The 26,418-nt window shown below is 39.7% G+C and overlaps 1 protein-coding gene across 19 annotated transcripts in view; it reads right to left on the reverse strand.

The window, feature by feature from the left end:
* The window catches only part of ZBTB20 (zinc finger and BTB domain containing 20), a 476,987-nt gene that overhangs the window by 92,859 nt on the left and 357,710 nt on the right, over positions 1-26,418 (reverse strand). For 17 of the 19 annotated variants that reach the window (XM_050333923.1, XM_050333929.1, XM_050333928.1 and 14 more), the window contains one exon: positions 23,494-23,548. The gene's annotated coding sequence lies outside the window, so the exon portion shown is untranslated. Of the gene's footprint in view, positions 1-20,496; positions 20,557-23,493; positions 23,549-26,418 lie in introns of all 19 variants that reach the window. The other 2 variants (XM_050333936.1, XM_050333938.1) reach the window with 1 other exon arrangement.

Consider the following 26,418-nt stretch of genomic DNA (forward strand, 5'->3'; position numbering starts at 1 on the left):
TTAACTGTGGCATTTCCTAACTTGTGTTTGACTTAGTAACATTAACATTACAGTAATGCATTTTCGCTATAATTTTTCAGGGTTTTCTTTAAAAGTCAACTTAAAAATCGAAATCTCTTCCATGTTGCTGTTGATGCTGAGGTGGATTAGCACCTGTGGAGCTGTAATACAGAACTTCACCACTTCAGCCGGCAGCGTCATCAGCAGCACAAGTGAAACGGTGCTTATGAGCTGATCAACCACTGGAAGACTGTGAGGATACTTCATTCAGTGATTTGACAGTGTCTTCCTGACACTGCTTACTCCCTGCTGAGCGTCAGGAGCCCTAGGCTAACTTCCAAGGAGCAGAGCAAAGTGCACTGCCATGGGAAGAGACCCTTTGGTTGCTGGTCCCCTAAACCCATACATCTTCTGTTGTCGTTCATTTTGCTTTCATCTCTTCCATTCTGTTGACTCCCTGGACTGCTTTATCTCCTGTTTTCTAGCTTATTTTTGCTCATACTATTTCTCCCTCCCTACATTACTCCTTATTGCAGTCTGTTCCTCATCCCATTCCCCTAAAATAAGCATCCCCTCAAACGCCTCTCCACCTCTGCTCTATCCCAGACACAGACAGACCTTCAGCACGGAGGAAAGGAAACGGCTTAGTATAGTAAATTAGGCCACGTGGTGTTCCAGGCTGCCTTAACTAGACCACTCCTTGCAAGACTGTTTAAAACTAACTCAGATATCATAATTTGCAATCCACAGTGTAGACATATCAAAATGTCCTTGTTCTCATTTCCAGTGCTTGCTGCCATAGCAACCCCTGGTCAAAAGGAAATTTCCATTGATATCAGAAGGAGCAGCATTTCACCCAGGTGAGTTTTTACTATATGGCACACATTTTATTAGCATGTGTTCCTGATATGGTGATCCCCAAATTTCCTATAGCGCTTAATGTAGAAAGCACTACTATTAACTCTGGCTCTCAGCTGGTCCCCTTCTACTAGAAGCTACACAAGTCAAAGACCTCCTGCTTCCTACATGAATATCATCCAAGAGCCAGCCTGGAGTCTAAATAAATGCAAAAGGCCAGTAGGGGCTTCACAAAATGTACATCACCTTTCCCTCCTGAGATTTTTATCTCAGACTTTAACTTAGATACATGATGATGATGTCTTGCTTTGCATGGCACCCTCTTGCTTGCTCTTCCTTCATATAAATTATTGCACGTATCAGGGAGATTTAGGCAAAGAAGCAATAATTCAAAGCTCAGTCTGTCTAATCAGTTGAATGAAGTTTACTCTTTGCTATGGAAAAGGCAATCAGTGCTGCAATAAGCTTTCAAACTCACATGTATGATACTTTCTCCATAGGAAGATAGCGTTGCTACAGAATTGGAAGAGATCCTTATGAGAACTATACCTGGATTTGCCAGTGGTAAATGACAGGATTTCTGAAAGGAACAGCCACCAGAACTGCTCCTCACTTTCTGTCTTGTACATGCATCACTTAATGCCAGCCAAAATCAGGATATGGGAATGGCAGACTACTTACTCCTTTAATGTATATAAAGCATTCTGCAACGCAACTTGTAGCACTCAGTACAGCTGACAAGAGCTGACATTAATGGAAACTCAACAGATCTGGGTGGCACAGAGAGGAATTTGGTTCCCTTGCAAAGAAGGAGCTCTGCCTAGTTGAAAAAACGGCATTTAACTATGTAATCTCAGGATGAGTTGTATAAATATATTCCTCTAGATTTATTGGCTTGTCTTCATAAACAGCTGTGAGTTTGTGCTTTTTGTTCAGAGATGTAAACCAGCACAGCATGTTGGTGAGAGTGAATATAGTTATCATACAATACATAAGAAATTAGTGAAAGAGACTGGGAAGTCCATCCTATTACAGAAATCGACTACTTGCTTATCTTTTGGGTAAGCATCATTCCTAACTTGCACCATTGTGCTCAGTGCTCACCTTTGTATGCTAAAGTGAGATGTCTTGCATTTACTTTCTTTCTGTCATGTACACAGTTTGATTTTCTGGGGTAAAACATACCAGCTTATTTCTTATTACATTGATTACCAGGACCAGCTCCCCCTGCACCCTCCACTCCACCCTAAACTACATGAAATCTCCAGGATGGGTTCCTAAAGCACCTTTTACTGACACTGTACAGTTCCCAGTTCCCAAGGCAATTTGTTTCAGAGATTTGCTGACAATAGGGAAATGTAAATGGAAACATCACAGAGGCTCCATAGTTTTACTCTCTTAGGCAATTCAAATATAATGGCCTATTTTGTGGGAGAACCTCTCTTTATTTAAAAAAAAAACCAAAACACCAAAACATTGCAAACTGGTCTATGAGAAATGTTTGGTTCTTTTGTTTTAGCACATTACCAGCACAGTAAGGTGCTGAAAAGTGAGCCATGCCCTAAAGTGAGCCATGCCCTCATGGGAACCAGTGCAATCCCCTTGCCTTCACAGGAAAAGCAACAGTGCAACCTAGGGGAACTCTATAAAACATATGGTTGAGAAGACATAAGAAGAGCAAGACTCCTGCCTTTCTTCATCCTCAGCTGCACTGGGTCAAAAAGTAACATTTCAATTCAAAAGTGTGTTTTTACAATAAATTAAGGAAATCTGAACACTGGTTAAGAAGCAGGTAAATGAGGAGGTGACTTTCACAGGTAAAATATTTTCTGTATTACTATTTTATAAGGATGTTTATTGTGAAGGCCTCAGAAGACTTTTAAACACCAAAAACATTAACTCTCTACCTCACTCTCTACCCTCTATCATGATTTCATACTGTTGTTACTGACTGCACCTCTGCTCCAAAATTAAAAAAAAATGAAAATTACTTAAACAGCATCATGTGTTATATTCAGCCTATTCTACTCTGCTCTATTATAATTTATTCTATTATTTTTGAAAGAAGTATAAGTATTTCAGGATGTCAGGAGGTTTAATTTTCTCACACACTTTCATGGGAAGACAATTATAATTCTGATTTGAAGAACTTTAAAGCGGACGTCTGCCCCACTTCTGTTCTAAATGCTGACGGGAAACATGGTATATATCCCTCTTGCTAACTTTGGTCCTGTCAAATATTCACAAACCTTATTTCCCGCATTTGGAGCTGACAGGTATTGTGCCGCTGCCTCCAGTCTTTCTTATCTAAAGATGTCTTGTTTCCGTAGGCTTTTCCATAGGCTCAACACTGAGTAAAAATTGTAAGTATTCTCACATTCCTCATTCTAGGCAAAACTTTTTAAGAACAACAGCATTGCTAGCAGTCTGGGGAGTTGTATAGCCTCAGCATACCAAAACCGTGAGATTGCCACCAAAATAACCCCACTGAGGGCTTCTGGTTTCTCTGTCCAACCACTAGTTTTGTCTCAGGGACAGCTGCAAAAGGGTCTCTATCTGCACATTCCACTTTATCTCTTAGACTTGGATATAAATAGAGTGGGAAGACAAAAACCCAGAGGAGGGTGGAGAGTTCAGAATATTTCCTGCATCTGATACAATTGCCCATCATGTCCTAGGGCTGGGTGAAGCCACGAGGGAAGAAGACGCAGACAGGGTTGATCTCCACCTCCACTCTCTCCACAGACACAGCTGCAGCTTGCACATTGACTAGAACAAGACCAGCTCAGGAAATGAAGAGTAGCACATCACTCATTTTCCCTGCCTGTTTGCTCCTAATTATCTTGCAATACATTTCACTGGTAGTTTTATCATACAGAAAGACAGAAGTTCCTTCTGGTTACAGCACATAATGACTACTTTTAAAATGGCTTGTTATTCATTCATGGGCAAACTTCAGCCTCTTCCTCCCTCCCTCAAGCTCACTACCTCTTCTTCTGTTTGTTTGTTCGTTTTTTCCTTTGGGAGGTAGGATGTCAATTCTCTGATAAAGATATCTGATAAAGGAAAAGAAGGGCCAGCAGAGGTGGTGTTCACTTCTGATGAGATTGTGGCCACACTGAAAGAAGTGTCAACAATCTCAATAATTTAATTTTGGCTAATACAACACTTCTTACAGGCTTGAGCTATGCATCTCCTGTGTAGCCCCTAGTACAAATCAACAGAGCCACTTTTATACTCATCTTCCAATATTTCTCTCCAACCTTAGAAAAAACAGAAAATTGCTAGAGGGCAAAGAACTCTCATTTTGCCATTGACATTTCTGCAATCCATCTCCCTGAATTGGGAGACCCTTTCACAGATCTGGAACCTCACCAGCACAAGGAAGAATTAGTATAATTAAGAATTAGACACAGGGTCTCTAAAATGGGAATCATAACAATGACTAACGTCACAGGAGCATTTTCAGAATTAATTCATGTAAGTAAAGCACTTACAAGATAAAAATGTAGGAGCTGCCACATCAGATTAGACCACTGCTCCATCTAGGAGAACATCCTGTGTACCACAGACAGCAGCAATAAATGCAGGGTAGCAGAAGTGGGGTCTCCCCTCTGTGCAGGAACTGGGTTCAGTCTAAGAATAGTCAATGCCAGTCCTTGGTTACAGCATTATTTTATGACTTAGGTTACATATTTAAGCCCCTACTACTCATTGTCACTAAACAAAGTGGTCTTGCAATCAAAGGAAAGAACGAGGCTCAGCAAGAGTTGGGTACAGTGACTGTACAGCTGCGCATTCATTCCTGTGCAGGACAGTTTCTGATCAAGAGTTTCTGCTTATCAATGAGAAAACTTAAAATTATTCCAAAAATCTCAAGTTTCAGAAACACAGTTATTGAAAAAATACACAATAGGATATAAGTATTTATATAAAACTGATGTATTTCACATATACATATATTTATATATATATATTTATATAAAGAAGGTTATATATGGATGTGAACAAGCTGGTTAAAAAAGTAACCTCATCCTCACTGGTGCTGCTTTGAACAGGGTGAGGGTTGGACCCAGATGACTTAAGGGAGTCCTTTCTGATTTTCATTTTTTCAGAATTCTGCAAATCCTAAATTTTCCATGGCAGAGCTCTGACACTGAACATGGAACAACTTGTGGTAAACATAGTTGTTAAGGAAAGTATTAGGGAAGCTTCTTGGGTCCAGGATAGAAACTCAAAGTTTCAAAGTCAGAGAAAGATGCTGACCCTAGACCCAGGCGAGTAAGGATGTGATGAGGGAGACCTGGAAGTGAATAAGCTCCCACACTCCCTCATCCACTGGAGAAATCCTGGCCCTGGTCTCTTAAAATCTAGTTTTTTTACGGAAAAGTTTCATAAAGTTTCATTCTCATACTCCAGAATTGCAAATTTGTTTTCTGGACAGCTCATCTATATGACTGGGCATTCTGAAAGTACCTGCAGACCTTACCCGATTGCTAACATTAGTTGTGACAAGGGTAATGACAATCTTTCTGTGATATTTCACAATCTTAGATGGTTTGACACCTTTATCTTAATTCTTACAAATTTTTCACTTTATGAAACAGCCTTATCTTAAAAGTAAATGGATGTGTTTAGATGAGTTTTTCTTAATTTAAGAGTGGGATTTTAAAATTTGGTTTACTTTTGTATTAATCATGCAGTTTTTAATAGAAAAAAATCTATACAATGCAAAACCCTCCAGAAAGACAGAGCTGCAATATATTTTTATGCATGATTCTGTTCTATTCCATATTCTACTTCAGGACAGGGTAACAAAAAACCCCCAACAAATTAGAAGATAATCTGTAAAAAAACCAAATCCCTCACAACTGACCAAACCACAAATGAGTCTTACATTACTGGGACTGGATAAAGTGTCATCAGTATCAGATTATTACATAAGAATATGTTAGTAATGTAGCAGCCAGCAGTCTAGTCTTTTAAGATGTGAAAGAGCGTTATCTAACCTCTCTGCAAAGTTCAGGAAGAGGAGCCATATGTCCAAATAATCATTTTCTTCCTGGTGTTTAACATGTCAGCTTTTTCAAGGGGCCTATTTCAAGTTAAAAAAAAAAAAAAAATAAAAAAAAAGGCGTGAAATGCATTTTTTTTTTTTTTTTGGCAGAAGCAGCTCATTTTCAAGCTTGCAAGGAAACAAGAAAAACAAAATCAAATGTCAAGTAGATTTGCTCTTTGTTGTAATTAATACACGAGCATTTGCTTGTAGATAGTCCTGAGCCTGAAAACAAGTAGTGTCAGTTGTGGTGCTTTTAAAAAGGAGTAGTTCTCTGGGCTTCAAGGGGCCAAATGTTCAACGACTGAAAATCCCAACTCAAATCAATGGCCCTAGGCCAGTGTACATCAGCTAAGGATCTGACCACAAAGGAAGGATAGGATGAAGCCTGATGCCTGAGAGCATGACGCACGCTGGCAGCATTGGGCCCTAAGTGCGATGAGACAGCAAAGAAAGGCAGGGCAGACTTCTTCAGAGCAGAAAGAGGGTAATAATTAACTGAATATAAGGAAATTGCAAAGCCCTGTGCTGCAGACTACATGCATGCTCAGTTTCTGGTCAAGGAAGTTACGTGAGATTTCTCTTTGAGTCAGAGCAATGTAGTGGATAAAAAGGCCCTGTCTAGCCAGGGGGATTTCCTGAGGCCATCACAGACCAGCTCAACATGCTGTTAAGAGGCTCGTTTTCATGAGAGTTCTTGTTGCATTTGTAACGCTGGCTCCAGGCCCCTAGAGCTTCAAGTGCCACATCACAGTGCTACAAGCCCAGTGCTGAATGCTTGGCACAGGACCAGGCATCTTCCCTTCCTTCTCTCTGTTTCCTCAAGTCAGCAGGTGGGGCTCCAGCACTCCATCTTGTTTTGATTTGTGGGGGGGATTTTTTCTCCAAAAAAAAAAAAAAAAGGAGAAAAAATTTCCCATTGAATATTTGCTATTCTCCTTTCCCCCATGTTGTTCTGTGGAGGCATTTGGAAAGAGAGAGAAAAAAAGTACTTTTCTCATTTTTTCTTTTTCTTCCAAGGCACTTGGTATTTTTCCTGAAATGGGGTGCTGGAAACACCTCATCACTGAGGGCTACTGGGCCGAGATCTGCTCATCTTCACACCAGGGTGAACAGTAGGGATTCAGCTGAGGTCATCCAGAATGCTCTGGCAGGAAACTCCCCTTGCCAGACGTGGGGCAGCCCGACTGAGCCAAGCTCCTCGCCAGGACCAGCCAGGGCCCGAGCCCCAGTGCAGGTCACAGAATGGGTGTAAATGGATGCAGGGCAGAGACGACATAAACCTCTATCAGCTTTCCCTGTGAGATAGTCATAAAAGTGCTGCAACTCAAACACTGGAGGGAGGAATTGGGGGGGGCAAAGCCAGCACAAGCAAAAAAACCCTACCAACACAAGTGTGTGATACTGGCCAGGATAAGAGAGAATCAGGACAACATATATTAACTTGGTACTTATTTTCCCACATACTTGTGTCTGATGTGTAATTCTACCATTTAGGTCACTGCTGGATTTAGCCCGATGGGTTTGAACAATTAATTATTTTGAACGATAAAACTATTCCATTTTCAAAACTGGATTGAGCAGTAGATTAGTTCTAGATTAAATAATTTAACTACAGATCAGTAGTAGGTGTTTTTTCTGTATTAAGTTGGCATATCAACGAGCAGATATTACTTTATAGCCTTTTAATATCCTTAATAATTTATAATACTACATTATAAACTGGGTGGACAACCATCACCTTGGAACACTACAGCCAACACCTCAAAATTTAATCTCTTTTCCAAAGAGCCTTGTTCAATCTTTTAAATGATCAACTACGTGGAGAAAAGAAGAAATGTAATCACAAAAGACTAAGAAAAGCAAGCTGCTTAACTCTGTGAGCATAAGCTCTCAGGTTGCTTGACTTTAAGCAAATGCTATGCCTTGGTTTTCCTATCTCCACATAACAATGGTACCTAATTAATCGATTACTATAAAGACCATGCAGTTATTTATCAAATACTTTTCAGCAGACTACTTGAGGCAGACACTTCAAATGATTTCTCAGGAAATCTTTTAAAATGACACTTAAATTCAAAGAAATCTGTGCTCAGGTATTCTGTTAAATCCAGAAGTGATTCATCCTGTGCCTCAGTTTCCTCTGAAGCTAAGTGCTGAAACTATGAACCCCTTACTTCACAGAAATCCAGGGAAAGTCTAAGTCATTAGCAATTACTCAGTAATTGCAACTCCTTGGAGAGAAAGGCTTGGAGAATGCAGTAACATTACATACTACGGGTAACTGAGGCAGAAGAGACCCAAAGCTCACACTGTAAGAAGTTTTGAGGTTCCTCATATCAGAACCAAAGGGATCCAATATGATCCTTTTGCGCTTTTGTGCAGAGCAGCAGCACCTGGGAACAGGGAGGATATGTTATGCTCCACTTCCAGGGGAGAGAGAAGGGCTTCAGACTGCTCTGTCCCTTGCCACTTCTCATTCACAGCGAGAACTGCAGGATGCTTCTGCTCTGAAGAAAACAGAGGCACCACACAGATGCCTACTTTCTAAAAGGAAATGCAAGAGTAAGAAGGCAGCATGGACGAAGAAGGAAGGGCATATTTTCAGAGGAGGGAAAACCATCAGACTTCCGGAAGTGGCCAAATTACTTTTCAGAAAAGGAGAATACTGGAGATACATCAACAAAATGGGCCGCTGAAATGTCATAATAAGGTTCAACGGATCATCTTAAGGGTCAGAAATTATCAGTTTGGGTTACAGAAGTGTGCAATTGGCCAGCTGCACTAAATGTGGCCTTTACCTTCCTGCAGTGCTTACATGGGGACAGATCGAAATCAAGGCACTGGAGGTTACTTCTGATACACGGCAGAAAAACTTGTCCTCCCACTTATTATTGTTATGAGGTCTGAAACACTGCAGATGGAGGACTTGTCATTCAAGAAGACACAGTGTACATTATGGAAATAAACTGGAAGCACAGTTAAAGGTTAGCAAGTCTTTTTCCCTCCAGCTGCCATTGATACTAATGAAGCCCATTCTTGCACGGGCAAAAGAAAGAAGAGTTAATGTCACTTTCTTTTCTCTAAATTCTCAGATTTGATGACTAACAGGCTACCATATTTCCCTAGGAAAAAGGCCTGTTTTTTACTTAAAAGCTCTAAAAGTATACAGAGAAAGTAATTTTCAAGGTCAGAGGGTTGTTTTGACATTTAAGAAATACTAAAACAGATTCTGACTTTTAAATTTGTAAACCAGAACTACTTCCTGACCTGAGAGACAATCTGCCAAATTTCTAGCTGACCACAGGTTCTTCAGGGTAAGCTACAATTATCAGATATATCCTGTTGTCTGCATACACACTTCTGTGATTTTAAAACAAAATGTTGATCAACTTCAAGAGAACACAGTTTTTGAGACCCTTCACACAAGAAACATGCACCCCCTTCTCACAGTAACCAAAGAGGCAATCTTCTCTTTAATAACTGCTTTGGTACAGTATTTTGCTTACTACTGGAGAACTCAATTGCTTAATACACTAATAAAAAATGAAGGGAAATAGAAACATTTCAGCACACAGAAACCAAAAACCTCCTTTTATTTTACAGCAAGACTTTGATCCTCCCACCAATCCTGTTGCAATACAAACCAATTTCATTTAAGGCTACATCTGACAAACCAGACTTCTGTGAGATTGCAAAACTCTGCTAAATCCCTGGGCAAACTGTAAATGGGTGGAGAGAAAGGTTCACAAATAACCTGTATATGCAGGTGGACCACATATACATAGGAAGCACAACCTTGTTGTGCAAGCTCAACAAAACTTTAGTTTTAAAGGGTCATATTGTTGTTTAATACATGCACGAGATTGCAGTGCTTCTCCTTGCAGCCTCTTTCTCTCACAACCCGTCCTGCCTACCGCTGTGGCTCCATTTGTGCAAAGTGGGCTGTAAAATAGTTATGTTATTTAAAGTGGGAGAGGCTGTACTTTCTGCCTTGTCCCTCATGCTAAAACAGCCAAACCAATTTTGCTGTTTCAATTAGGCAGGAAAAATGAAACTTTTAATTGTTTCTCTCCAAACTTTTTTTTCAGTGATGAAGTCTGAAAACTTTCAGCCAAAACTGGCAACAACTTAAGACGCAGTCCAGCAAAGGCAGCTATGCTGAAGAAAAAAAGCCTGCTGGAGTGGAGTGGGAGTAAAGAGGATGCTGCAAAGCTTCTGCTGCTTCCTAAATGCATCCCATATGCACCTGTGCTATTTAAATCATGCCAATTCTTGTATGGACTATAATGGGAAATACTTTCCAAGACTGTTTACTAGATTTGTTTGTCCTGCGTCAATCAGAGTTCTGTTCATAATAGTTAGCAGAAAAACAGAGAATTTGCCAGCCTGCAACTCTGTTATACTCAAAGTCCCCTGAGCATTACAGGATGTACCTTTTTCTCTAGGAAAGGATTTATCTTCAACTGACTAACCAACTTGCTGACTTCTGCCTTTTAGTAATTCTTTTCCTCTTTTCTCTATCCAGTCATCTCAACATATCATCCTCTAGACAACAAATATTTTAAAATCATACAATCTAAAAGATGATTCAGGAAAGCAAGAACTGATGAGTTCTAATAAAAAGATCCATGAGCCTGGCACTTCCTGGTGCACAGGATATGCACATACAAGAAGGAGAGAGATGCATAACAACACTGCTCAGCAGCTGATTTTTTTAGGTACAAGAACTGCAAAACACTTAAACACAGTAATGGAGAAGTTTTGGATTAGATAATGATTTGTGAAGCTGAGGAAGTGATACTGCTAGCAAAATGAGAAGAGTGTCATTTCCTTCTAATGCCCAGTTAAAGGCTGGCTTAGGCTGTGATTCTGGTTTTGGCAGGAGTACAAGGACAGCTTCTTGTGAGAACCACTGCAACACTAGACACCTCAAAGTGGAAATGATAACAGGAAAACAAAACTGAGGCCGTTCGTGAGCAAGATGGTCAATATATAGGGCACACAGCCAAAACATTTGAAAAGCTGAGAAAAGATTGATGACATCCTGCATTTGCTGAAGGAATTTGTGGAGTTAGGTGCTCCTAGCTGGCTAAATTGAAGTCTTTTCTTCCTGTGAATGCATAGTTCATGTGCACAGATCAAATCTAACCAAATCTGGGGCTACTGCAAATGTGCCTGCAAAGATGGCAATGTCCCATGATTACCATTTCTCAAGGAGCTCAGATCAACTGTGTTTAGAAAATGAAATTATATTTATGTCCCACTGAAAATGTCAGCACCAAATCCTTAACCTAAGGTTGCTACTGAAAATCTGCATAATGCACAAGGCAGCACTGAGTCTTGCTCTTGCTCCAAGAATTGGTGATTCTGCACAGTTAAAAAAGTGAAAGCCATAAAAGCCTGTTTAGTTGGAAAAGTAAGAAAATGGCACTCTGGATGTTGACAAGGAGTGGGTTTGTTAGGTTAGAAAAGATCTCTACAAAACCTCTGATAACATCTGGACTTCAAGAGGAATGGTATTCTGATGAGCTGGGTCACAGTTGTCACCAACACAAAGAAGAAACTGAGGTGCAACAACAGGAGATCAAGTGATTTTCTCAGCATTGGACGGAGTTTTACAGCTAGGGTTAAAGTAAAAAATCCATGTTCTTGGTCCCATTAGCAAACCACAGGCTCATATTGCTTTCACTGCAAATAGATTTCCCTTCACCATACTGTACTTTTCTTCTTGCTGACTGTTCAGTGTGACCATCCAAAAACACTCCTATTTGTGTTATTTTTCACACACACCACCCTGAAAAAAAATTCAGTATGAAAGAAGAGCAGTTTCCTCCAATACAGCTCAACATCCAAACTAAGCAGCAGTAAAATCGTATTTATTCAGTGACTGAGGTTTCAAACAGTAAAGTGATTGTTACTGAGTTATAGACTGAACCATGCACTGAAAAAGACCCCAGGCAGCTCTCTCACCCTGACAGTCCTCAGGAGCACTGGGGGAGAAGGAGGAGTGAACTGGGGGTGATATGTGAATATGGCCAAATCACAGCAGTCAGAATTTGTCAGACTTTGCCTTTGGGAATGAAGTGGGGAGACAGAAAGAAGGGAGGTGGGTAACTGAGCCCAGTGAATGCGTGTGAGCGAGGCTCTTCACCTGCAAGCTGGGTGTGCCTGAAATGGGAGTCAGAGAGAGAGGTAAGCCAGGAGCTCCCCAATGCCAAGTGTGCTCTCACGCTGCCAGGCTGAGTGATCCAAAGGCACTGGTGCTACATGTGATCTTATTCTCTTTCTGTGTAAAGTCTGGCAAGCCTTCTACCTTTCTCTATGTCTTTGTTTTCCTGTTTGAATATGTGGTATTCCAATGAAATATAAATATTAATATTTGATTAACTCTCATCTACAAAGCTTAGTTCCCTAAAGTCTAGGACAGATCTCTGAAATCCTTGAAAAACTATATAAATACAAATCCTTTTATTTTTATAGCATTACATTAACGACTGTACAGTGGAAGTTGATGAATTAAATAATCTCTGTCTATATTTGCTCATACCTTTGTGAAACTGTTACCTTTTCAGCTGCTATTTCTCATACCTTGTCTCAATTCAGAAATGTCATTTTTGGTAAAGTTTTGCAAAAACCCATTCAGCTGCTCTTGAGTCATCCAAGTATGTAAAAAACAGTTTCCAGCTGTTAAGTTTTCCATAAGCTTTTTTTCTCAAACATGCTTGTATAATTATAACACAGCTTTGTTTTAAAACATCAAACTTGACACGTACATAGTCCTGAAAGAGAAGTAGCTGCACTGACATGTTTGAAACCATTTAGTTTTGAAATGAAAAAGTTTTTACCATATTAAAATATATTTATTTTCTTAAATATTCTCCCAGACACTGACCTATGCTTTTCTAACCGTAGACAGTGAATTGTGTACATGACCAGTAAAAAAAAAAAAAGAAAAAAAGAAAAAAAAAATTTTAAATAAAAGACACTATTCTTGAATCTGTGATTGAGCTGGAACAGGGAGGACTGGGAGACACTGTTTACACTGGGAGCAAGGTCAGACCTGCATATGGGGCACTCTCCATTACATACACACATGCTCTCTGGAAGAGCATGGCTAAAGCTCTAGCCTGGTGTTTTCACAAGACCCAGCTTAGCTGCACGCACTCCAGAGAGGTTGGTAACAGCTGGACACCCACACTCTTCAGCCTTGTCTGCTGGCAAGCGGCTCAAGGTCACTCTCTCCAAGCCCAAGCCAGTCACCACGAATTTTAATGGCTGGTGAACTAATAGCTGGCAATAAGGTCAGAAAACAGGAAGGTGGCACAGTCTGCTTTCAAGATCATGCTTCAACTACTAGTACAAACCTACGATTATCTACTTGCTAAAATCCTTGGAACTGGCACTTAAGGTGGGACAAGGACATCCTTTCGCCTTGCCCATAACACCTGGCACTCTGCTGTGATGGCCAGAGCTTTCCATAAAGATTCTGAATTTAATTTAGTGTTCCATACTTCTAAGGTTTTAATTATTGAATATTTCCATTTCGGTATAGAATGGCATCAAATCAGATGGAGATGATTCCTCATTTATATTCAGCCTAGATGGAAATGGACTGACATGATACTAAGCAGTTACGAATCAGCCATTTCACAGAATCACAGACTGGGTAAGATTGGAAGGGACCACACTGGGTCACCTGGTCCAACTTCCCTGCTTAAGCAGGGTCATCCCAGAGCACATTGCCCAGAATTGCATCCAGATGGCTCTTGAATGTCTCCAGTAAGGGAAACCCCACATCATCTCTGGGCAACCTGTTCCAGTGCACCATCATTCACACAGTAAAGAAGTCATATTCAGGTGGAACTTTCTGACTGTTGCCTCTTGTCCTATTGCCTGGTACCACTGAGAAGAGCCTGTCTCCATCCTCCCGACACTTTCTCTTCAGATAGTTATAGATACTGATGAGATCCCCTCTCAGTCATCTCTTCTTGAGGCTGAACAGACCCAGCTCCCTCAGACTTTCCTTGTAAGAGGGATGCTCCAGGCCCTTAATCATCTTTGTTGCCCTCCGCTGGCCCTGCTCCAGGAGCTCGATATCTCTCTGTACTTGGGAGCCCAGAGCTGGACACAGCATTCCAGATGTGCCTCACTAGGGCTGAGTACAGGGGCAGGATCACCTCCCTTGACCTGCTGGCAATGCTCTTCCTAATGCACCCCAAGATACCTTGTGGCCTTGGCCGCAAGGGCACACTGCTGTACTTATATACTTTGATAAGATCCCCTCTCAGTCATCTTTTCTGCAGCCTAAAAAGGCCCAACTTCCTCAGCCTCTTCTCATAAGAGGGATGCTCCAGTTCCCTAATCATCTTTAGATCTCACTTCATTTAGTCTGTAATATTCCAGGTTCTAATGTCTTAGAGGAATAAGTGTTGGTTTTGAGAATATTAGTGAAGGCTGAAACAGGAGCTGTAGTCTGATGGATTACTGGATTACATGGGTTTCACTCTCAGAACTAATTTTTTATATGACAATGTAAAGGCATACGAGACTTTGCATGAACACTGGCCTCAGCATGAACTCTTCTGTCAGGCTAGAGGAACTCCTTCTAAAGATGCAAAAGGGAAGTCACTGCATTTATAGGTTTTTATATGAGACTCAACTGTGCTGATTTGTACAGACAAGAAGAGACTCCATAGCTGTTTCTTATTCAAAGTAAATAACAGTACCTCCTGCTCTTGCCTTTCCTGGAACATATCCTCCTACCATGCAGGTGTGAGTCCATAGAAATCACCAATGTCAATGACATGACAGTGAATCTGAGAAGATCACTTCACATGACAGTGAAGTCTGAATAATTTGAAAGCAGAAGACACATCTTCCTTACCTTACACAGCATGTGCTTTTATCAATACACCTATAACTCAGTTGTATGTCCGCTACTTTGAGAGGTTTTCTGAACGTATTTCAAAACACACTAAACATACAAGCAGTGCTCAACAAACAAATGTCACTAGAATACAATTACAGGGAAAAAGTAGTTCCTATCCATTGCACTGTCTTCTCTCTGTACTATCTGCTTTGGAAAACCCACAGGTAGGGATCAGAAAGAGGCCCTATTGTAAGCAAGGGCAGAGGTAAGGTTGCTGTGGGAACCTTAACTCTAAATTTCCTGAGTTTAGTGAGATTAAAATCTAAGTCGTCATATCCCATTAACACACTTTGTTGTGCATACAGAACATGGCCTAGGCAAGTGTATTGTTTTTAAAGGAAAAGATATGCCATCAGGTAAATAGGTGTCATTTGGCATTGACATTTTGGCAACTCTAAGCTAGATTACTCAGTTCTAATCAATGTTACTGGATTTTGAAACCCACCAATATAACAAAGAAGTGGAAAAAGCAGTAGAAGAATCCAGACAAGCTGTATGTTACGCTATATGCTCTACTATTCTGAGTTTCAGTGTCAAGACAAAAGAAGAGTAAGAGTTTGCCATTTGCTAGTTGTAATAATCAAGAGATGATCTGCCAGACGCACTCTTTAAGGGGCTCTGTCTGTCTGGACCAGGTAGATGCTGCAATACACAAAGGACTTCACATACAGAGAAAGAAAGAGTGTTCATGGACAATGATGCAGAGTTCTTAATTAAGATTTTCATTACTGATACATACATTAAGGTTTTGCTAATGCAAGTGCCCAAGCACTCTCATGTGCAGGTAGATGTCTCTGATTCTATCTCTAGAAACCCTTTTGCACATCATTGCAAACATTCACCAGCCAAGGCTCAAAATCACCTCACCTGCCCTTTGCTATAATGACAATGAAAAGTAAAAAATGATATTTTATTTGCCTGACAGATGAGAACTTAGCTTTCGGCAGACATGAAAGTGAATAGGCTTTTGCAAGGCTGTGCTACAGCGTATTGAAACTGATTCTGATCTCACACCTGTTTGATGTTGATGTAACATCAGGATCTTCACTAGTATGAGTGCAGCAAATGTTGAAGGAAAAAATAATGGAAGAGGCATGTAGGTAAATGGAAAATTGGATAAAACAAAACATGAGTTTGCCAAAGGTAGTTTGTAGTAGACTATCCTGATCACTTTCTTTGATAAGATAACTGATTATCCAGACAAAGGAAATGCAGTAAATTTAATTTATCAGTACAGCATTTGATAGAGTATCACAAGGGAAATTTTGAGTTTAGATCAAGATTTGAAAAAGGACTGTAAGGTGAATAAATGCTTACCTGAAGGGGGAATGGAATAGTGGTGAAGAAAGAATTATTGGGCAAGGTGAAGGCTATATATTCATAAATTTTTAGTTAAAAAAATAGCATTTTCTATCTGATCAGATTTGGGTGGAGTAGGTAACATTTCTTTATGAGGCACCTCAAAGGGAGGGGCCATAGATTAGGAAAAAGGTGGGAGCATGTTTAACAGCCATAAAGGGATCAATCAACTTCAATAAATTGCTCACTAGCAATATTTAGGCTGCATTCACCTGTAATGTTTTAATATTATTTCTATATAGTTCTGTTCTTTGGGAAGTTCACAGATGCTACAACTCACTCAGCATTTTACTTGTACGGTTGAATCAAATATCTAGTTCAGTTTTAAAATATTCTTATTCCCAAAACAGGATGGCCATTCATCTACAAAGTCTGTTTGCTGAACACCTTAGATCTCGCTTGAATGCTGGACCCTGCCTCCCAACAAAATGCTGCTGGATAAGGTGTGGAGGAGAAATACTTGGTGAACAGAAGTACTTACAAAAGCATTGCCTCTCCCTGAACATGCTGCACACTTTTCTTGATCTAGTCAGGCTACAACATATTGGGAATTTCTTCAACAGCAAAAACTGAGCTGCCCACCAGCAAGGTGATGGTGTTGCCCTGGCACACTGCATGTACCAGGATGATGTGCATCAAAGTACAGCCATGCCAGGATAGAAGGCGAAGACAGTGCCACAGAAGTCACAGTAGAAAGTATTAATGTGAGGTTAATTTGCAGCCTCCAAAATAAATGGTCTGACAATCTATTTTCAACAAGCTAAGAAAAAACATAGGATTTTTGACAATCTTCCCTGAGGCATGCCTCAGTCTAGAGGTATTTCAGTGACTAAGACTATTACCTTTCCATTAAAGTTCACTGGAAGAAAAGCTGCATCTCTGTTTTAGCCTTCTGTGGCAGAATTGAATTATTTAATGTTGTGACTACACCATGCTAAGCATGCATGGACATTCACACAAGAAATTTGCCCTAAAACCCAAAACTTGAAGGATATTTTAAGTGTAAAAATTGAAAACCAGTGTCTGAAACACTTCATTCTTCGGGGTTGGTTATATGCTGATCAGACATAGTAGGTTTCCTTCAAAACCTTCAGTGCATATTGCAGAGCATCCAGAATGTAACACATTATTTTTTGTCTTTCATGCAAAAGTGCATTTACTACAAAAAGTGAAATGCAATTAATCCCTTTTACAGACATCCAGGATAAGTGAATACAGAAAAATATGAAATTTAAATACACATCCAGATCTAAATGTTGCAACTGATCCTTACTTTGGTGATTGAGTGAAGCAGGAATACTTCTAAATAGTATGCTATTTGAAGTTGGGATTCCAATCTTGTCCCTTTGAAAAGTCAAGCTGTTTAGGAGTATGCTTAAGAAGCTAAAACATTAGAAAACAGCATTCAGAAAACTGATACAGATATTCTATTAAACTTAAAACTCAGTATGATGGAATGGGAGAGAGTGAGATCTATTCAAATCCAAAAGCATTTCCTTTTGGGGATGTGCAAAAATCTAATATCTTGGGCATGCAAACATATGAAATGAAAATATTACCTGGGAGGCTAAATTTGTGAACCATATTCAGCATGATATTATCCAAAATGATGGTAAACAGCAGCATCAAACTTCAGAGGAAGGAAATATTATTTCTTAATACACTGTGAATTGTTTATGTCTAAGAGTTCCCATTCCCACCAAGAGGTTAAACAGCCTTCATGAAGCATGGCCTGAAGATTCACAAGTGTTTTGACATGTTACGTAGTAATGGCTCACAAATGAACTACATGACAGATGACTTTCACTTCTTTTTTAAGTGGGAGAGGTGGAAAGGAAAAGGAGATAGAGGAGATACTCTTTCAAGCTCATTTTCAATCATGGTGTTTCACACAGAGGACATTCAGGATGAATATGGACACATGGTCACGCATTTAGTCCTCTGTGAGTATTCATATTTTGGTGCCAGTTTCAACAGTCAAATCTATGGTGCCTTGATCAAGAGATGACTTTTGGGAAACCATGTATTTCCAGATACTGTGTTTCACAGTAACCACTCCTCTAGCGCAACTTGTTCTTGGTACCATTTTTACTTTATATCTGGTGTGTACATTCTCTGGGGAGAGATAATACAACATGATGCTAAAGCAGGGTGCATCAAAGAGGATTTCTGCACTACGAGAAGGACTGAACAGTACATTTCAGAAAAGACAGAGGCATTTGGTGATATAACTGTAGAGTAGCAATGTGCTTGCCAAAGTTGAAAGATAATTTACCAGAACTGCAAAGGGAATATTCTGAAAAATTCTGCCACACTCTGTAGTTGTTCCCATTTTGCATAGTGATTTTGACCTAACAAACTCATCTGTCTTAATATTTTGATGGTTGGTGTTCAAACTGCTGTAGGAAATGCTGCTACTGATTCAGAAAGGTGATCTTTTCCATCCAAATATAATAAATTATGCCAGCGTAGGGTAAAAGCACTTTGAACAACTGCATTTTCTTTCTGTCCCCTTCTTTTTTCTAGCTAAATGTAGAATATTACGCTCCTACAACTGTCTAGTTAAAGCCCATTTTTTTTCTGCCGTACTCGTAATATTTCAAAAAAACTAACAATCAGTACATAATATTACACTAAGTAAGTGAAAAATAACCCAGAACAAAGAGACTGCTAGTATGCATAATGGCAGAAAGGTGTGACATTTTCAGCTGTCATGCTGGCCAATCTTAAATTCAATCTCATCCAGCTTCAGTGGATGTATTGTAGGCATTGCAATTAGAAAGCAGGTTGCAGACATGCTTCTGTTGTAATCCACACATCAAGTTCACAGCTATGTGCAGCCATTATTAGCTGCTAAACTATTTGAACGTCAACACTTAAATTAATGCTTGAATGAAAAATTGGTACCAAATTTGCCCCCTTTTTTTAACCTGGCTATGTCTCTGATTTTCTGGATACCGGCTCTGTTTTTATCACAGATGTTTTAGAACAAACCCATGAATATTATCAGATTTGATTTAAATAGGAGGGGTTTTTTCTATGTACATCTATTGCTTAATTCTATGTGATTGCTCTGTCTTCAGAAAAATAATAAAGTTGTGTCACTTTTTCAGAACATTCATCCCAAGGTGTACTCCCAGATATACAGTTTGATTTCTATAAACACATCAGAGTAGAATTTCAGCTCCATTGCCATTTCAAGGCTGTTTCACCAGTTCTCTCATTTGCAAATGCCAAATAAAGTGCCTCTGCCCATGTTGTTTTCTTTTTTGGAACATTCCCTTCCTTCAGGAGACACATAAAACCTGGGGAAATAATATTCCATTCCTGTCTCAGATTGCTGCGTAGGTGACCATTCCCTTCCAGAACCTCCTTATTTTCAGCTGCAGATAAGCTGATTCTTCTGGATAATTTGCATGTCTATTTATTACATTAATTATGATAATTCTTGAAAAATGCTAACTCTTGAAAGCTGTTGTAAACATAAGGCTTATTACATGTAGACTTTTTTTGGCATTTTGCAAATGTTCATTTCTGATTTATGAATAAGCTTGACCTGGAGGTTATTATCCTCCTCCAAAGTAAGGGGAGAGCTACTTAAGAAACCTGAGAAAAGATGCCTCCTCCCTGTTCCTGATGTAGCAATCACTGTTGCTGTTCCTCATCTGCCAAACAGCACTAAACACATGAAGCAAATAAAGGGATTCAGAGGGTGCTAATTAGTTGCTATTTCATGATGATGGTTCAGAGTGGTAACAGATGACAGTTTGGTGGTGAACAAGTACCAACAGCAGGGACATATACATAGATATCAAAGACTGTTTGAGGATCATCATGCCTGAAAAAGTGAATACATATTCTCAGAAACTGGCAACTGGCAGGCTGGAATACTGCTGGGTGTCTTTTGACATACAAATCACTGACCATATGATGGATGGTTCTCATAATTATGATGAGATCAGTAAGATGCTGCTAAGCTTCCCTTAGGTCATCATTACTTGACCAAATACGTCTTCATGAAGCTGGGGAATAAATGGCACTTCTTGTACTTTTTTCCTTCCCCCTTTTTTTTTTTTCCTCCCTCCCCTTTCTTTTTAAACTAGGATGTCAAATAACAGGAATTAGAATCAGTCAGTGCTGAATCTGATAGGAATGATGCTGGAGCTCAGCAACTCAGTTATATCAGAAACGTATTTCAAAACAATGCACAGATGTTCATGGAATTAGGTTAACATGTCCTGCAACTTCCTCGTATCTGGATCACGCTGGTGCACTTCTGATTTGCACTTACCAAAGCTAACAGCAGATATCTCTTCAATATTGTATGGGTTCCATCTGAATGGGTAGTGCTCTGGAAGTAAAGAAGTGTCCTACTGTAGTATCTGTCCTACTGTAAAGCACTGTTGATACTGCTACACGCTGTTGACATCATGAGTGAAAGGCTCAAGATTGGTTGGAAGATTTCTTCCATGAAAAGGATGATTTTTGCTGAAGAATACACCTGCTTCTCTCAAAGTCCTGAGGACATTTGAGAGGAGCAGAGATTAATCGTGTTCCTATGAAGTGGGAATATAGTTTAGGGGAAAAATCCACGAAATCCTTCCACCTCCAAAACCCTGATGCCATATAATCAGACATACACTTGTGTAACCTTGGGGAGGAGGATAAAGACTAAGTCATCAGCAAGTTGTGGGTAGGGATATGAAAAGGGAGCCCAGGTGCTAGACACTGAGGCAGAGGGCAGAACAAATCTGTTGTCTCTAGAACAGAAACATGCTTGAGAGGTACCATTAACAACTTCTAAAGTAAAAATGTCCCAATTATACTTTTTCTGTTACCAAAAATAACCCAGACTATCAGTGGCCTGAAGGACCTGACTTCCAAAGAGAAAGGAGAGAACCAGTACAAACAAGACAAATATTGTAGGGCTCCTATGGAGCTTGCTAATTTGGGAATGGAGGAGCACCTTCCTGGCTGTGGAATAAGCCTGACTCAAGGAAGCAAGAGAGCATGTGACTCATTTTACATGTCAAAAAACAAAGGCAGGCGGACAGGAAACAACTTATGGATGGTCACACAGCAAAGCACTGTTTAAGAGGGATTTCAGCTCTGGGTTTCCACATGCCTGCCTACCATGAAGCCAGCTTGCTGCTTCCACATAAAGTGCCTTGCCCTGCAGAAGTAGAACAATGATAAACTGGTGCTTTTGTGCAAATGTTGAAGGCACATGTTCTCTGCCACAGACAAATGGCTTTGCCACTGCTGCAGGAAGTGTTTCACAAGCGGTGTTAACACTTCACGTCCCTGAGTATCATTAATGCTTTTTATTGATATTACGAAGTCCTGCAACAAAAATAATGGGATTTGTCAGGGGCTGTTATAAACCACCCCTGCTGGATAAATACATAATACATGATGGCAAAGGTCTGATGGGCCCTTAATCAATTGCCTTTCTGAGTCAAATAAATGTCACATGAGACGTAAGCCATGTTACATTCTGTGGGTGCCTCTGCTCCCCTCATCTCACAAGCCTGACACCGCCACAGGGAGCTATGGACGCACACAGACTCCTACTTATTTGTAGCAAATATATCAGAGTAAAACCGGAACAGCATGTTGTAAATTACAGATTTGGGACACCTTATAATGAAAGGCAAAGGGGAAAGGAAAGAAATATGGGGACACCATAGGCATGATAGGTCAGCTCAAATACATCTCCTTGGGAGCTAGCACTGTCATACCACCTTTTGCAGCCACTGCAGCATATCTCATCTTTCTGCCCCCAGGGCAGGGTAGAAGGGGCTGTGTCATTTCTTTCTGCACCGCAAAAGTAGTGGGTCAACTTTAAATGTTAAAGTCACATATTTTAGGTCTAGAATCAGGAAAAGAAAGTTCCTTCATTGTTTCAGTATGCGCATGAAAAAAATATGAACGTCCATTTGCACTTTAGCACCTCTTTGAAGAAATTCCAACAATCACAACACTACTCGAAATTAAATTTACTGATTTTCAGGTTGACTTCCTCTCCCAAATATGAAAGAGCTATTTTTCTTACTGTGCTATGCTTTTTTTTTTTTTTTTTTTTAAATTCCAGGCAGCACTTTTACAGTCATCTACTTTCCTCTCTGAACAGGTAGGAGACACAAATTTAAATTGCAAAATGGAGATCTAAAGTAGCATAAAGTCTAGGCATATTTGGACGTGGAGTTCTAAACCAATTTAAAAGCCCTCATTATTTTTGGCATTCACTACATAGCTTCACCTTGGACATCCCAAAACAGTGGCTTAAAATGCTGGACATTTGAAAAACTTTGGTCGGTCTTTACTTAACTATGGTAAATATTATGAAGTAGTACTGCTATATTTCCCTTTATATTGCAACAAGAAGAGTCATTGTTTTAAAAGCACTAGATTTCACTGCCAATATGTATGAAGAAATCCCAGAAAAATGTGAGTTTTTGTTCCAAATGCGCAAAATCATCATGTGTCAGAACCTGACAAAATTAAAACTCAAATGATAACAAACAAACACTCCTAAAGGTTCCTTATTCCCCAAAAAAGGAAAAAACCAAAACTTTAACTATGAGAAAATTCATTCTTCCTGTCCTGGGTCTTAAAAACACAATTATCTGAATAAATATAGTATTTTCTTCAGTTAAAAAGGTCACCAAATCAACAACCTACATAGCAGCAGCCAAACTCAAGTGAATGAGACCAGGTGAGAAGAGAACCCTCCATAACATCTTTCAAAGAAACCACTAATAGATTTTTAATCATGATACTGTTAGATGTCAAAGAAAATACAGTGTATTTAATCTACCCAGGTAAGAAGAGCAGGTCTGAGAGCACTCAGGACTGGGTAAGGAAGAGTCCCAAGCCACAAGGTCAAATTCCATCAAGGACAGGTTGCAATGCTAGTTGACTGTTTTTTGTACTTGTTTTGCACTTGCACAACATGGAATACTGTTCTATTCTGACTTAGAGCACAACAGTATAATGTCCATCAGAACATGTATATTCCGACGTATAAACAGAAATCTTCCATATTGTCACCCAGAAATGCACATATAAATTCAAGATCAATCAATCACACAATGTCACTGAACTAAAATCTGAGTCCCATAAGGTGACACTGCATCAAAATCTTCGACTGCATTAGAAGAAAACTCAGTATTGAGTCCTGTGGCCATGGGAAGCAACAGGAAAGTTTACAAGGGCCCTGGGCTAACTTTGATGGAACTTGAAGAAAATACACAACAAGTATAAAATGTTTGGTATAAATACTTACGTAAGATACAGAAATGGTTCCTTCAGAAAAAGGCCACAATCTGATTGTGAGTGATCTGAAAAGAAAAGGGAGAAAGAAAAAAAGGAAATCAAGTTAAAATAAGGACACTAAATTATACCAATACACCAATATAAAACTGGCATTGAGGAGACTTACAGACGGTGACAATTCCCACAGAAGAGGAAAAAAAAAAAGCAAAACCAGTGTTTTAAATTCAAAAACTACATAGATCTTGAACGATTTGAAACTACCTGACCCCAAAACTATGTAGCTGAGAAAACTGGTAGTGGCTCTGGAACCTTTCAGTCCTGGGATAATTCCAAGCCAGCAAAGACTAAATATTCTCTGGTGGCCTTTCAACAGTCTCCGTGAAATAGGCTTGTGGCTCCTATGGACAAATGCTCTTATCTCAAAAACACTGCCAGACTTGAATGGCATCCTTCTCACCAGTCATGCCAGATATACAGGATTCTGAAACAGAACTCGCCTTCTTGATCCTGACCTTCACAGAAGAGGGGTTAGGCTTATTATTAGGGCTGAGAATGCTTACATCACAGCTGATAGCTGCACAGAAAAATTGTGTTGTCTTAGTTCCTTCTGTCAACATAGGACTTTTTGGACTTGATTGATTTGTTAACCTAAATAAAAAATGACTGCATGAAAGTGGAATGGCTAAAGGACTGCAAACTTTTGGTAGATCACAGGTCTGCTATGGAGTATCTAAGTTTATTGTCAACCTATCTATTTCCATATTTGTTTCCAAAATATATTAACCTGGGATGAAGCAATCAAACAATATTAATCAAAGCCTGATGCTCTGAACTGTAACAAGAAGATATACTCCTGTTGGACACACAATAAACAAAGGCAGATGCTCCCCAAATGTTCAGAGCTACAAATCAGTCCTGTACCGGCTTCCCTTCACCAAGCTGAGACAAAACTTTGGTAGACAGACGAGACAGAGCTCTCCATAAGGCTGCTATCAGGGGATGAGGAGCACAGTGGACAAAGACCATGAGACCCATGTCTGTGCTACAGTACTTAAGACATGGCCTCAACTACTGTTTCCTCTCTAGTTACAGGGAGAGATAGAGAAATACAAACCTGACTTGAGACAGTGAAGGAAAAGGGAGCTCTCACAGCAGAGAGAGGAAAGGCAGGCAGAAAATTTGTTCAGAGTTGTAGCAACTATTTGTGAGGCTTATGCTCCTGGTAGAGGAAAGTGTGAGAGAAAGCATTTTTGCATATCTAGTGGTTGGTCATCTGCAAGGGAGGTGGAGGAAACAGAGCAAAGAGCAGGGAGAATCATGAAAGCTGCAGAGCAGGAAGCAAGATGCTTACAGCATCCTTCAGATAGGCCACCCAGAGACGCCCTGTTTAACTGCAAATTTCTCTTTAAAGAAGCTGACTGATCCCACATGGATGACTGTTCTCACATGCATGAGATAGATAACAGGATGGATTCTGCCCAGACTGAAAAGCTGAAATGACATAAAATGAAAGGAAGGGCAAAATCAGGCTGGTGGAGAGAAGGTTACTATCTTACTTTGAAGAATTCATTATTCTAATAAACTGGAAGGAGGAGGTTCTCCTGTTGGAAGAAAAATCTCCACTGCTAAGCACATATCTCTTATTCTCCTTTACATTGCTCCTGAAGATTTAACCATGGAAGCCTATAGGCTCATCTGTAATAAATGATATGTGAAGGACTGCTAGTGGCTGGTAGTTGGGTAGTATTTCTTTCAGGGTTCTGGGCAGATGGGACTGTGAGCTGCAAACCAAGGAAGAACCTGAGACAAGAGATCTGAGCCAAAGAATGTGCCTTGGAGGCCCAGAGTTAAAAAAAAAAAAATTAAAAAAAAAAAGGGAAGAAAAAAAAGGTAAAACAAAAAAAAAAGTGGGAGGCATCCAGTATGGGAAAAAAACCCCAGAGAATGGAAAATTTTAGGCTGAGTGGTTAGAGCTTGGCTCTGTTATAAGCAACATAAAACAAGGTCTCTTAAGGGAAAACGTCAAGCAACTTTGACAACATGGATGCCAAAGAATTCTACAAATAACAGCCTGAGATTCTGGAGGTGCTGAGTAATGACTTAAACCAACATTACCACCAAATTTGCTGAAAGAAGTGAACGAGATTGTTGTGCCTAATTAAAACTGTAGGGTAATTTTAGACAGGCACAATATACCAGAAGCTGCAAAGCAGAATCTGGCAAATCACCAGAACTGAAACACCGTAATTTTTTAAATGATTGCAATTGGTCTGGACACTTGATTACCAGTTTTGTTCAAAATAAAATATATGAAAACAAAACTTTCCCTGTAAAGTACTGGAAAAACAAGATGTGTCTGAGGAAGCTATGATTCATTCCAGGTTAGATAACTGCAGAACACGTATGCGGGAGAGAAGTGGGCCAAATCCTGTTCTCACTGCCCTGTGCAATCATGCTAACTTAATTGAAACCATGAGTAGAATCTGAACCATTAAAATGCTGGGGTGAAACATTTTACGATATGGCACTGTTGTTCACTAGAGACATTTAACCTAATTACATTAGATTAACACAGTAGATTTCTTCAAGATATATTATTATATAACAACATATGAAAATGCAGTCTAAGAAAGCTGACCGTTTTCTCCAGGTCGCTCTGTTACAAGCAGAATAGTAACCTGTCTCTACTTATGTTGTTTGTTTTCAATTCAGTATAGCTTTGTTGGGTGGAATGGACAAATGGAATCCACTGATTTTTCCATATTGAATTCCAAGTGTTAATGAATCATTATTACTTGGAAGCTGTTTTGGCCATTGGACAGAATAACCAAGGGCTAAACTTAAGCCTGTCCTTGCTTCATTGTGGCCAGATTCTGCTTACTTTCTTTGCTGCATGAATAAATTTTATTTAAATCACAAAGACTAAAAGACAAGC

The sequence above is a fragment of the Myiozetetes cayanensis genome, unplaced genomic scaffold (assembly GCF_022539395.1).
Source record: "Myiozetetes cayanensis isolate MyiCay16 unplaced genomic scaffold, myiCay2020 scf5-8, whole genome shotgun sequence".
Classification (NCBI taxonomy): Eukaryota; Metazoa; Chordata; class Aves; order Passeriformes; family Tyrannidae; genus Myiozetetes; species Myiozetetes cayanensis.